Below are 12404 nucleotides of genomic sequence, written 5' to 3' on the forward strand. Positions count from 1 at the left end.
ACATTTGTTGTTCAGCTGCTCAGTCGTGTCTGACGCTGTGACCCCACGGACTGCAGCAAGCCAGGCTTCCCTGTCCATCACCACCTCCCTGAGTTTGTTCGAACTCATGTCCATTAAGTCGGTGATGCCATCCAACCATCTCATCCTCTGTCATCCCTGCCTGAAGTCTGCCTGGGGCAGAGACTTAAAAAATTGCTAGCAAATCGCCAGCTCAATTTCTCTTTCTTTCTTCCCTTCCTCCCTCCCTTCCTCTTTTATTGGGATATACTTGACATATACATGACTGAGCAACTGAACTGAGCTGAACTGACATATAACATCATGTCGGTTTGAGGTGTACAAATAATTATTTGAGATTTGTGCATACTAAAAAATGGTCAACACAGTAAGTTTAGTTGACATCTGTTAGATCTCATAGTTACAGAATTTTTTTCCTTGTGAGGAGAACTTTTAAGATCTACTCTCTTAGCAACTTTCAAATGAGCAATACAGTATTATTAACTACAATCATCATGACTTATTTATTTGATAACTGGAAGTTCATACCTTTGACCCCCTTCACCCACTTGCCCCCCACCTTGGGGCAGGGCATGCATGTATGGTCAGTAGCTAAGTTGGGACTCTTTGCAACCTCATGGACTGTAGCCCACCGGGCTCTTCTGTCCATGGGATTCCCAGGCAAGAATACTGGAGTGGGTTGCCATTCACTTCTCCAGGGGATCTTCCCGGCCCAGGGCTTGAACCTGGGTCTCCTGCATTGCAGACAGATTCTTTACCTGAGCCACCAAGGAAGCCCTGGGGCATGGCAGGGCGTGCCTTTCTCGGTTGAGGGGAGAGCTGAGTTCAGCTCCCTCTCCTCAGGACCATGTGAAAGTCAAGAGTGGGATGACAAGATCCCCAAAGCTGAGGCTCCACAGTGCTTACCCCTGCCCTTGACCTGCCGAGGCTGGTAGACCTTGGCTGGTAGGCACAACGTGACTGGCTGTGCAAGTCCTGTGTCCTCTAGGCTGAAGTCCCAGTGAAGAGGCAGGTCCATGAATATTCTTCCCCTTCTGAACCCCGCATGGGGGCAGAGCGCCCTGTACTGGGTTATGCATGAGGCATATACACTATATATGTATGTGTGTATGGAAGGAAGGAATTTTGGCTTGAAAACATTTTTTTTTTGTTGTTGGCAAAGATAGCATTTCTCCTAAAGGAGATGGCAGAATTTGCCAAACTAAGCCTCCAGAAGAAAATATAACAGAGAGTGTGAAAGAAATCCATGTTCAAACATTGGCAAGTGTGAAACATTCAAGAATTCTTGTGTGAACATCATATTGTCAGAGCAAAATTAAATTAAGCTGGTCGCTGGCAAGTATTCAGAATGAACACAGAATTGGAGCAAGCTGATGGAGCCTGCACTGACATTTTTGTAAGAAGCCAGACAGAGCATAATTGGGCAAAACCCAGGAAACCTGAGGGTTGGGTTCTTCAGTTAATTAATACTCAGGAACTTAACTGCTTTGTGTCCCAAGGGTTCCAAGGAGCTGCCAAAAGAAGAACTGGAATTTTTTTGCCAGCCACAACTCAATCAAAGGCAGAGCAGGAATTAAGTTTATTTCAAAATATCTATCGAGCATTCCTGTGATATATGTCAAGCAAACTGTTGTTCAAGGCATTGCAGGAGATGGTCCTCCTCTTTCATACTGTCTATAGAGTCTACAGATGTGAATGCAACTTACTAGAATCAAGGCAAATGAAGCAAACGCTCCATTGGAGATGCAAGTGTCAGGGGACGTGGGGTTCAGGGTGGTCGTAGATGCCTTGTAGGGTCAGGATGGAGTGGGGAATACGTCACAGAAAAAAAAAGCAGGCATTTGAGCTGAGTGTTGAAACATGTAGAGTTTGTAGAGGAGAAGAGGGATTTTTAAAAAATTAATTATTGAATTAATTTGGCTGTGGGATCTTTGTTGCATGGTGAGAGGTCTTTTGTGGCAGTGTACAGATTCTCTAGTCATGGTGCATGAGCTTAGTTGCTCTGTAGTGTGTGGGAGTTTAGTTCCCTGACCAGGGATTGAACCCATAACCCCTGCATTGCAAAGCAGATTCTTCCCCACTGGACCACCAGGGAAATCACTGAAGAGGGATGGTTTTATAGTGAGTTGACCCTGGAGGTTGCAGGAACACTAGGATTCAAGCTGTGGGCCAGAGACCCCACTGGCCTCTCCCTTGCATTCTCCTCTATGGCCAGGTTGGGGGGAGAGGGTGATCTTTGCTGACATGCCTGAGATGCCTGAACACCGCTGGGAGGGCTGCAGCCCCGGTCTCCATGGGGCCCCTGACCTGCCCCCTCTGACAACCCAGCCATCCTCGGCTCCCCCCACCCCCAGCTCTTGGCACTCGCATGGGCCTCGTGGATGATGGTTAACTGGCAGATCCCGAGGTTCCGTATTCTCTTCTGGGACTTGCCAGCCCGTGGTTGTCGTGTTCCCGGATGGCAGGGCTGGGAGCAAGTGGAGGGCCAGTCCCTCTGCCCCTCTTCCTTCCCTGAAGGCACAGGCAGTCACCATCACGGTGGCCACTTAGTCAAATGTGAGGAGCAAGACTGGACTCTGGTTCTCCCTATCCTTTCCCATACCTTGCATCTTGGATGGTCAAGCCTGCATCGCGGCTTCTGTCTCCTAGATTTTTGCCAGTAGCATCCTCTAGCCCAGGGCTCTATTCTCTGCACCACCGCCCGTGTCCACAGGGAGCCCCACCCCCGGAGCCTTCAGGCTGTGGCTCTTTAGCTCCTGGTTTCCTCTCCAGTGGGGGCGGCTCCACCTGGGCTGTGATGTTAAGGACCAGCTGAGGACAATGTGTTCAGCGCAGTCAAGGCTCCCCACAATTTTTCCGCACTGGCATTGGCTCTTCTCATTACTGCTGGCACACCTGAGCACCCGCCTCTTCCTCTGGGTCCCGGCCAGATGCTCCACGAGCCTGCACACTATTCTCGTCCCCAGTGTCAGTAATTGCTGTTTGTCCCAGGTTTGGAGCTCAGTAGATGTTGCCTGAAGAGGCTGCAGTTCTTCTGGGCCCTTGCCTGCGTAGTTCACAGTGGGTTATCTTCCTTGGCATCTTAAATTATCCAAAGCAGTTTGAGAACATTAGATTGCTTACTGGATGCTCGAATTTTTGCTCAGAAATGCTTTGACCCGGTGGATCTCTTTGGGAAGAACAGACATCTTTATAACATTTATGGGCTTGTTTATTTTCTCTTTATGTCCTTCTGTAAATCATTCTATTTTTTCATAGGGCTATACTTACATACTTTGTGCATTGCCGTTACTGTGAATTAGATGATTTTGCCATTGTCTTTCCTAATTCTGTTTGTATGTATATGCATCTATTTCTGATAATACGTAAACACATACAAGCTGTTGAATTTTTATTTAGTTTGATTTTCTGTTTTGTTCATGTATGTATGTATGTGCACGTGTACTTTGTTTTATTTTTACACAGACAGTTACATGTCGGGAAGAAATTTTCTTTCTTTCTAATTACTATGCACCTGCTTTGTTTCATGTCCTCTTGTACTGGCTACGAAATATAAATATACACACATATATGTGTACACACAGATATATATGGATTTTAAATATGGAGATGAGTTGTCTTTATGTATCTGTTACTTATTTGTTTTTTTTTTTAAAGTTCCTTTTTTTATGTGAACATTTTTAAAGTCTTTATTGAATTTTGCATAACAATGAAAATTGGCAACTTACCCCATGAACTTCACTGGAAAACCGTTTTTAAAAAACTATTTAAGTCATGGTGGAGACACTTAGCAAGGTAAGAATTTCTCCTTTTCCTTTCACTGATTAGTTTTAGGTACATAAATGGTAACTAATCTGAATGTTTAAGAAATCAGACTTGAGGGCAGGACTCAAGTGTCATTCCTGTCTTTAAAAACTGAACATCCTTGTTGAGCAAGTCTGGTGTTTCTTTACATTATCTATCTCTTTTTAAAAAAGTTATTTAGTTTTGGCTGTGCTGGGTCTGTTGCCGCACGCGGGCTTTTCTCTAGTTGTGTCAAGAGGGGACTTCTCTTTAGCTGCTGTGAACAGTCTGCTCACCGCGGCGGCTTCTCTTGTTGGGAGCGCAAGCTCTAGCGCACACGGGCTTCAGTAGTTGCGGCTCCCAGAGTCTAGAACACAAGCTCAATATTTGTGGCCCTCAGGCCCCATTACTCTGCGGGATGTGGAATCCTCTCGGACGAAGGATCGAGCCAGTGTCTCCTGCGTTGTTGGCAGATGGACTCTTTACCACTGAGCCAGTAGGGAAGCCCTACATTATATCTTTTGAGAGACTTTGAAGCCTGTCAAGTGACTGAATTTTCAACGAGGCCATTGGTTCTTTAATGAAAACCACAGAACCGCTGACAAATTTCTAGGGGAAATTCCTGATCTTTAGTTTGCTTCTTTTATGAGAAAAAGAAGAGCGTCAAACATTTGAAATGCTGGTTTTCTATTTCACCTGCCTTCGAGGGAGATGTCAGGCAGACTATTCTATAGTACCATCAAGGAAAAACTGCTCTCCATGAAAAGTGACCAGGGAAAACAGCATATTTTATTTTGATCTTTGTGACAAAGATTATGTGGTTGTCGGGACTTCCCTGGTGGTCCAGAGGTTAAGAATCTGCTTTGCGATGTAGGGGACATGGGGTTGGATCCCTGGTTGGGGATCCCATGTTCTGTGAACAAACTGGAGAGTCTGTGCACCACAACAAAAGATCCTGCATGCCGCAACTAAGACCTGATACAGCCAAATAAATAAATAAATATTCTAAAAAAAGAGAAGAGAAAGTACCATTGTCAGGTTTTAAAGAATAGCCACAATCATCTGCGAAAGACCAAAAAAAGCAAAAAAGCAAAAAAAAAAAGGTTATGTGGTTGTGATTTTTCACAACTTTCTGGATCTTAAAAATGGTATTGCTGGAGCCAGCATTGGAAGAGTTAAGCCACACACAGGTTCGCCTTCTGCATCAGTCTGGTTGAGTGAGTTCCACACTTGTGAGGGGGTGACTGAGAGGCAAAGACTATGTCATCCTTTGCCAAAATTATTGGGTGTTTAAAACATCTTCCAAGATGCTTTCTGCTGTTTTATATGCCTGGTTAAGAACTCCGCTCCAAGAGAAACAAATTTGAAGATGATCCATGGAGTGAAACTCTACCCCATGCCTCTTCTCCCGCTTTAATGAGAAACATCATTCTGCGTTCAGAAGATACCCAAACATTTCGTATGTATATGTCTTTGCCCTCACTGACCGCGATGAAGAGAGAGCTCTCTCTTTAAGCCAGTGGCTCTCAAACTTGAGGCTGCTTCCGAATCAAAGAAGACCTTTGTTAAAATGCAGTTTGTTGAGTTCCACCCTCAGAGTTTCTGATTTAGTAGGTCTGGGGTGGGGCCTGAGAATTTGTGTTTCTAGCAAGTTCCCAGGAGAGGGGGATGGATCCCGGGACGTCCTTTGAGGACCTCTATTAGAAGCAAACCTGCGAGTTCAATGAGAACGCTTCTACGGTTTCTTCAGTATCTCAGTTTTCTCCGAAGCACAGTTTCACAGGTACGTGAAAATTGGATCTGAAGTATGTGGTTGGAAAAGGAAGCCCAGAATATTGTAGGCTGATGGAGCAATTATGGAGAAGTTCCAAGCGAAACAGGATGATCAACTTCACAGAACACACACCTGAATGAATCTATTGAACACAGCATTTGAGGCACCTCAGCTGTGAGGTAAGGTGTGTCAGAAATGAGACCTCAAATGACCTAGTGGGACGTCTCGCCTTCCAAATGTGGGCTTTGTTGGGGCACATGGCTCCAGGGACTCATGCCAGGGAACGAATGCCTTCCCTGGGCTGAACCACCACTGACATTGGCTACAGAGCATGCCTGACAGGGACCAGAAGCCGTCCCTCAGACGACCAAATCGTAGAGACACACACACTTTCCAAGCCGTTTCCTTTGAGTTGCCTCTCTATGTCACCTCTGGTGGGACTGGAAGAGACAGGTTTGCCTGTAGCTGTATGACCTGTGACCTGTTTTAAATCATGTTTATTGAATGACTTGCAGGGCACATGTGGTTTTAGAAGTGCATTACTTACATTGTGAAGATTTTTTTTTTAATGTGAAGACTATAGATTAGCTATTATCCACTATTTTTAGGTCAGTTGCACATCTGAAGCGGGGCTTCCCAGGTGGCTCAGTGGTAAAGTACCCGCCTGCCAACGCATCAGATGCAGGTTCAATCCCTGGGTCGGGAAGATCCCCTGGAGAAGGAAATGGCAGCCCATTCCGGTATTCTTGCCTGGGAAATCCCCTAGATAGAGGAGCCTGGCAAGCTCTAGTCCATGGGGGTCGCAAAAGAGTTGGACATGACTTAGCAACTGAACAGCAACAGCTAAGTACGAAAGATCATCACAGATAGAAGCTCATGGTCTTTGCTAAGGTTAAGCCTGGCTAGAGAGAAGACTGTGGTCCCCAGGCTGTGCCCAGAAAGACTTGTCGGGCTCAGCCACACCAGGCTGGGGATCAAGCTGGTTCATTGTGGAACTGAAGATCAGGGGCAGAATCTCAGCTAGGCTCTCTTCAGTTGGAGGGATCATCTCATGAAGAATGGTTCTCAACTTCCTCCTCCAAATTGCGTCCTGAACAACAGGGCCATCCAGGTTCAGGATCCACATGGGGAGGAAATGAAAGCTTGTGCAAAATCAGGCGGTTGCCCTATTCCTCCTGTGGCTGAGGAACTGTAGTGAGGTCAGTCCCCAGCAGCTGTCCCTGGCGACCAGGAACTGCTGCCTCCCCATCTGAATGCTGGAACCAAAGTCAAGCTGGTTTGTCTTTGACAGAGTGGCCTTTGAATTCTTAAAATATGTTCTGACTGGTGTCTAGCCAGTGGGAGATGTGATTACAGTAATTGATGGGCCTGTGATAGAGACTGCCTTCTGAAAATGCAGTGTTGGGTATTTTGAAAGTGATTCCGTGAGCGCTTATTTATACATGGCTCCGGGTTTCTGTATGTGAAAGGCTTGTGGCTAATGTGTCAAACGAGGACAACCAAACCACCAAGGTCTTTTCCCTGGAAGATCACGGTAGAAGAATTTAGGACTAAGAAAATGCAAGCACTTGGGACAATACCATCATTGTTGTAAGATAATCCCCTTTACATTTTCTTAAAAGCAATTTTTTTTTTTTTTTGATTGAGGCTCAGTTCAGTTCAGTTCAGTCGTGTCTGAATCTTTGCGACCCCATGAATCGCAGCACGCCAGGCCTCCCTGTCCATCACCAACTCCCGGAGTTTGTTCAAACTCATGCCCATCGAGTCGGTGATGCCATCCAGCCATCTCATCTTCTGTCGTCCCCTTCTCCTCCTGCCCCCAATCCCTCCCAGCATCAGGGTCTTTTCCAAATAGTCAACTCTTCGCATGAGGTGGCCAAAGTATTGGAGTTTCAGCTTTAGCATCAGTCCTTCCAATGATTGAAGGCTAGAAAGAGATAAAAGTAAGACCAGCATTTACACTGAATTCAGAGTCTGTAGTCACATCTACCCATGTCCTACTTTTCTGGAACATCCAATTTTATCAACAGGTTAAAGCTGAGAGTTTTATTTATTTTTTAAATTTTTATTTATTTTTGGCTCTGCCAGGTCTTTACTGCTGTGCAGTCTTTCTCCAGCTGTGGTGGGCGGGCTTCTCATTGCATTGGCTTCTCTTGTGGAACACAGGCTCTAGGGCACGTGGGCTCAGTAGTTGTGGCCCACTGGCTGAGACGCTCCCTGGCATATGAGATGGTCCCTGACCAGGGATCGAACCTGTGTCCCCTGCATTGGCAAGTGGGTTCTTAACCACTGGACCACCAGGGAACTGCAAGTTGAGAGTTTTAGAATGGAATATCTATCTTAGCACTCTGAGAAAAAGTGACTTAAAAAATTTGTGAAAGAGCAGCAAATACAGAAAGAATGACAAGTATGAACTACACTTAGTACTTCGTTAAAATAACAATCTTTGGTCAAGGCTTTTTGGTATAGTTGTTTCTTCCATCTCATTATTTAGAGATTGTTCTTGTATCCTTGATTTAATGGGTTTATTGTCTAAGTTTCTATTATTTTAATTCCTGTCATAGACTCAGGAAGGAATAGTAAACAAACCCAAGGCAATATAGATGATGTTTTCAACTATTCAGTTTTGTCTGTAATCTGCCTTCAGTGGTGATAAGGTAGCTTATTTCAGCTGTATGGGTTCTAAAATGCTTTAATGCTTTTTTTTTTTTTGCTTGTGATGAACAATATGGTGTAAACCTAGGGAGAAAATTGACCCCCAAGTGAAAGTCTCTTTCAAACTGGAATTTCAGTGCTTACTTGTAAGGTTGATTTTATTTTACTATTTCAGATATTTTCAAAAATGCTCCTGGGAAGAACTTATTTATTTAGATCTAATGTGTTGGTCAAGTTAATGAGAGTGTGGTGGCAATGATAATCACAAAGTGCTAGAGCATCCCATAGTCTGGAGAGAATTAGAATGTCATTATCATCTTCTCCAGTTCTTCTAGAATGAGGTTGGAAGAGATCATTATCCCATTTACAAATGAGAAACAGATATAGGTGTGAAGAGACCAGGCAACAGCCATTTAGCAAACGAAGGGTCCAACCAAAGATGGGCCTAATTTCTCATGCCTCTTATTATCCTGGACAAGACCATGAGGACCACCAAGACACTCAGAGGAGGCACTTGGTCTTTCCCACATGTGCCAGTTTTGGAGCCCGTAAATGTGTGTCGTTTGCTTCACATGCTTACTCTAAACTGGTTGGTGACGTTGCTCCTACGTGATTTGCATGGGTGCCAGCTGCAAGTGGGCAAGTTGAGTCAGAGACATGGCGGTGATTATGTCAGAACAGGCAATCTCTGCTTTGCAGCTTTGTCAGTCAGGCTTGCGTGGGTCACACCAGCAGCTAGCAATCATGCCTCTCCACCCAGTGATGGCTCCTCATCGCTGCAACGGGTGAAGGTGACACCACAGAAGGACAGTTGTGACATCGTTTGGAAGTAGATTATATGACCTTTTCACATAAGAAAATCCTCATCAATACTTTTTGATCTCATTTTCATGTGTGCTCACTCGCTTCAGTCACGTCTGACTCTTTACGACCCCATGGACTGTAGCCCACCAGCCTCCTCTCTTCATGGGATTCTCCAGGCAAGAATACTGGAGTGGGTTGCCATGTCCTCCTCTAGGGGATCTTCCTGACTCAGGGATCGAATCCACGTCTCCTGAAGCTTCTGCATTGCAGGTGGATTCTTTACGAGCAATCTGGGGAACCATACACATATGTGTGTGTGTGTATGTGTGTATATGTATGTGTATACATATGTGTGTATGTATATATATATATGCATATAGGGTTGGCTAAAGTGTGGGTTTTTCCATAGATGTTACAGAAAAACCTGAATGAACTTTTGGCTAACACAATATATATTTCACTTTAGTTTTTAGAAAACCAAAATGCATATTTAGAACATGTAACAATATCACAAATGCAAATGGAAATATCTAGAGTAAAAACTAAAATAATATGAAATTATATAACAAAATCTATTAGATATAAAAAGAAAATGCCTATCAAAAGGATAATGGATAAATAAATTGTGCTATTTTCATGCAGGGGAATACTATGCAGCAATACAAGGGATAAACTATTGGTCCACGCAGCAGCATGGATGAAGCTAACATATGTTGAATGAGACAAACCTCCTGTAAAAGTATACACATGAATTCTATACATCTAAGTTTCAATAACAGGCAAGATGAATAAATAATGTAGAAAAGGGCCACAAAGGGGAAGGCATATTGTTGTTAAAGATTGGAAAGGTCATGAAGAAACCTTAAGGAGTGGTGAAAATATTATATTAAACATCCTTTTTTTTTTTTTCAAATTGGAGGATAGTTGTTTTACAATGTTGTGTTGGTTTCTTATATTTTAAATTTATGTTTTAGTGGTGAAGAATGGTCTTACTGAACTGAAATTTCAGAGCCTAATGGGGTCTCTTCCACATCAATGGTGGAACCTCCAGGCTCTCAAATAGGAGCCTGGTGGCTCAGATGGTAAAAGAATCTGCCTGCAATGCAGGAGACCTGGGTTCTGTCCCTGGGTTGGGAAGATTCTCCTGGAGAAGGGAATGGCAACCCCTTACTCCAGTAATCTTGCCTGGAGAATTCCATGACAGAGGAGCCTGGTGGGCTACAGTCCATGGGGTCTCAGAGTCAGACATGACTGAACGACTAACACTTCACCGTCTCTTACAGACTAGATTGATTGCCCTGTCTCTTTTGTCTGTGTTCCATTTCCCACCATCAACAACATCCCACCCAACAAGCCACTCCATTAAGAAACCATTGCATCGCCCTGTGAGGAACCCAGGCTCACAGACTACATATATAAATGGGAGATTTGCGGGTAAGCCGGCAGAGGCCATGCTAGCCAAGCGCGGCTCTGGGGACCCCTCAGGCGAAGGCCCTCGTGTGGTGGAGCTGGGAGGACTAGGACTGAGTGTACCGCTGGGACTCCAATGCGTTTGCCAGGGCTGCTGTGACAGAGTGCCACAGGCCGGGCGACCTGAGTGACAGAGATTTATCATCTCTGTTCTGGAGGCCAGAAGTCTGAGGTCAAGGTGTCAGCAGGGCTGCTTTCTCCCGAGGGCGGGGAGGGACAGCCTGTTCTAGGCCTCTCTCCCGGCTTCTGGTGTTTCCTGGCAGTCTTTGGTGCTTCTTGGCTTGCGGTTCTGTCTTCATCTTCACATGATGTTCTTCTTGTGTGCCTGTCTCCAAATTCCCCCCTTTTGCAAGAACACCAGTCATAGTTCACTGGGGCCCGCCCAAATGACTCCATATCACCTTGGTTACCTTCTGTAAAGACCTGATCTCTGAGTAGGGGCCCATTCTGGGGTACTGGGGCTTGAGGCCCAACATTTTTCTTTCTTTTTTGGAGACCCAGTTCACTCCATAGCGTTACGACTCAGGAAGGTGATGACTTGTCTCTGTCATGTGTGCGCACGTAAGTTTGGCTTTTCTCCTCTCCTGGATTAGGTCGCACACTCTGTAGGGCGTGCATGGTACTCACCGTTCCTTTTCCATCTTTCCAGCCCTCCATGTGCGCATGCTACATTGCTCAGTCGCGTCTGACTCTTCGTGACCCCACGGCCTGTAGCCCGCCAGGCTCCTCCGTCCACAGGGATTCTCCAGGCGAGAATACTGGAGTGGGTTCCCATGCCCACCTCCAGGGGATCTTCGCAACCCAGGGATCAAACCCTTGTCTCAGGCATCTCCTGCATTACCAGGTGGGTTCTTTAGCTGTAGTGCCACCTGGGAAGCCCCCAGCCACCCCCATACAGAGTTAGTTTTCGGCTGATGGAGGAACTTGGGGAAAGCTGCCAACAGACGCAATGCTTAAGGAGGTCACCTTCACTGCAGGGAAGTGTTCTTCACGCCAGTCTCCAGTGGGTTTTAGGAAGAGACCTAGTATGAATTCCAAGTATTTGAGAAGGGGGTGGGCAAATGGACTTGCCTTTTTTTTTTTTTTTAAGTAATAAATATAGGCTTTGTTTCCTCTTTGGAACACTCTGATCAAAACAAACGGATTAGGCCAAGCACATGGTCACAATAACAGGTGGTCGGGAGGTCCCCTGTGGCGTGTGGCCTGCAGAGCCTGGCCTCCTTCAGACCCGGGAGGGAGGCAGCGCTGTGGTCGGGGCCCTGAAGGAGGCGGGCGCACACAGGCGAGCCAGCGGTGTGTGTCTGCAGCTGGGCCAGCCAGCTCTGGACTCCCTGAGTGACTAAGGGGGGAAGTGCAGACAATGCAGGGAACATGTAGGGCTGACAGCTGTTAAGGGAAGGAAGCCAGGTTAGTCAAGCCTTTCTCCCCGGCTGCCGTCACTGGCGAGCTTTGTCAAGCATGCTGCTTTCCTCCAGGCTTTCTCAGGTGGCTCAGATGGTAAAGAATATGTCCGCAATGCAGCAGACCCGGGTTCGATCCCTGGGTTGGGAAGATCCCTAGAGAAGGGCATGGCAACCCACTCCAGTGTTCTTGCCTGGAGAATCCCATGGACAGAGGAGCCTGGTGGGCTACAGTCCATGGGGTCGTAGAGAGTCAGACACGATCGAGCACACAGCATGCCCGCCTGCTGCTTGCCTCAAGGTCTGAATGGACCCGCACTGTCAGCGATGGTGGATTCACCAACCTTGACGGGGCACAAGTGACCTGGGTTCAGGTCCTAGGGCCACCCTCAAAGTAGCTCTGTGACCCTAGGCAAGTTGGTCCAGCGTAGGGAGTCAACGAGTTTCTGTCTACTCAGCCCTCCTTCCTCCCAGTGGTTAGGAACCCAAACCAGACAACG

At 46.1% G+C, this 12404-nt stretch overlaps 1 long non-coding RNA gene across 4 annotated transcripts in view; it reads left to right on the top strand.

The window, feature by feature from the left end:
* The first annotated feature begins 4980 nt into the window (after window positions 1–4980).
* The window catches only part of LOC122686838, a 127111-nt gene continuing 119687 nt past the window's right edge, over window positions 4981–12404 (top strand). For all 4 annotated transcript variants that reach the window (XR_006338914.1, XR_006338913.1, XR_006338912.1 and 1 more), the window contains exon 1: window positions 4981–5754. This is a non-coding gene — a long non-coding RNA (uncharacterized LOC122686838). The remainder of the gene's footprint in view (window positions 5755–12404) is intronic.

Source organism: Cervus elaphus, chromosome 30 (genome assembly GCF_910594005.1).
Source record: "Cervus elaphus chromosome 30, mCerEla1.1, whole genome shotgun sequence".
NCBI classification, from domain to species: Eukaryota; Metazoa; Chordata; class Mammalia; order Artiodactyla; family Cervidae; genus Cervus; species Cervus elaphus.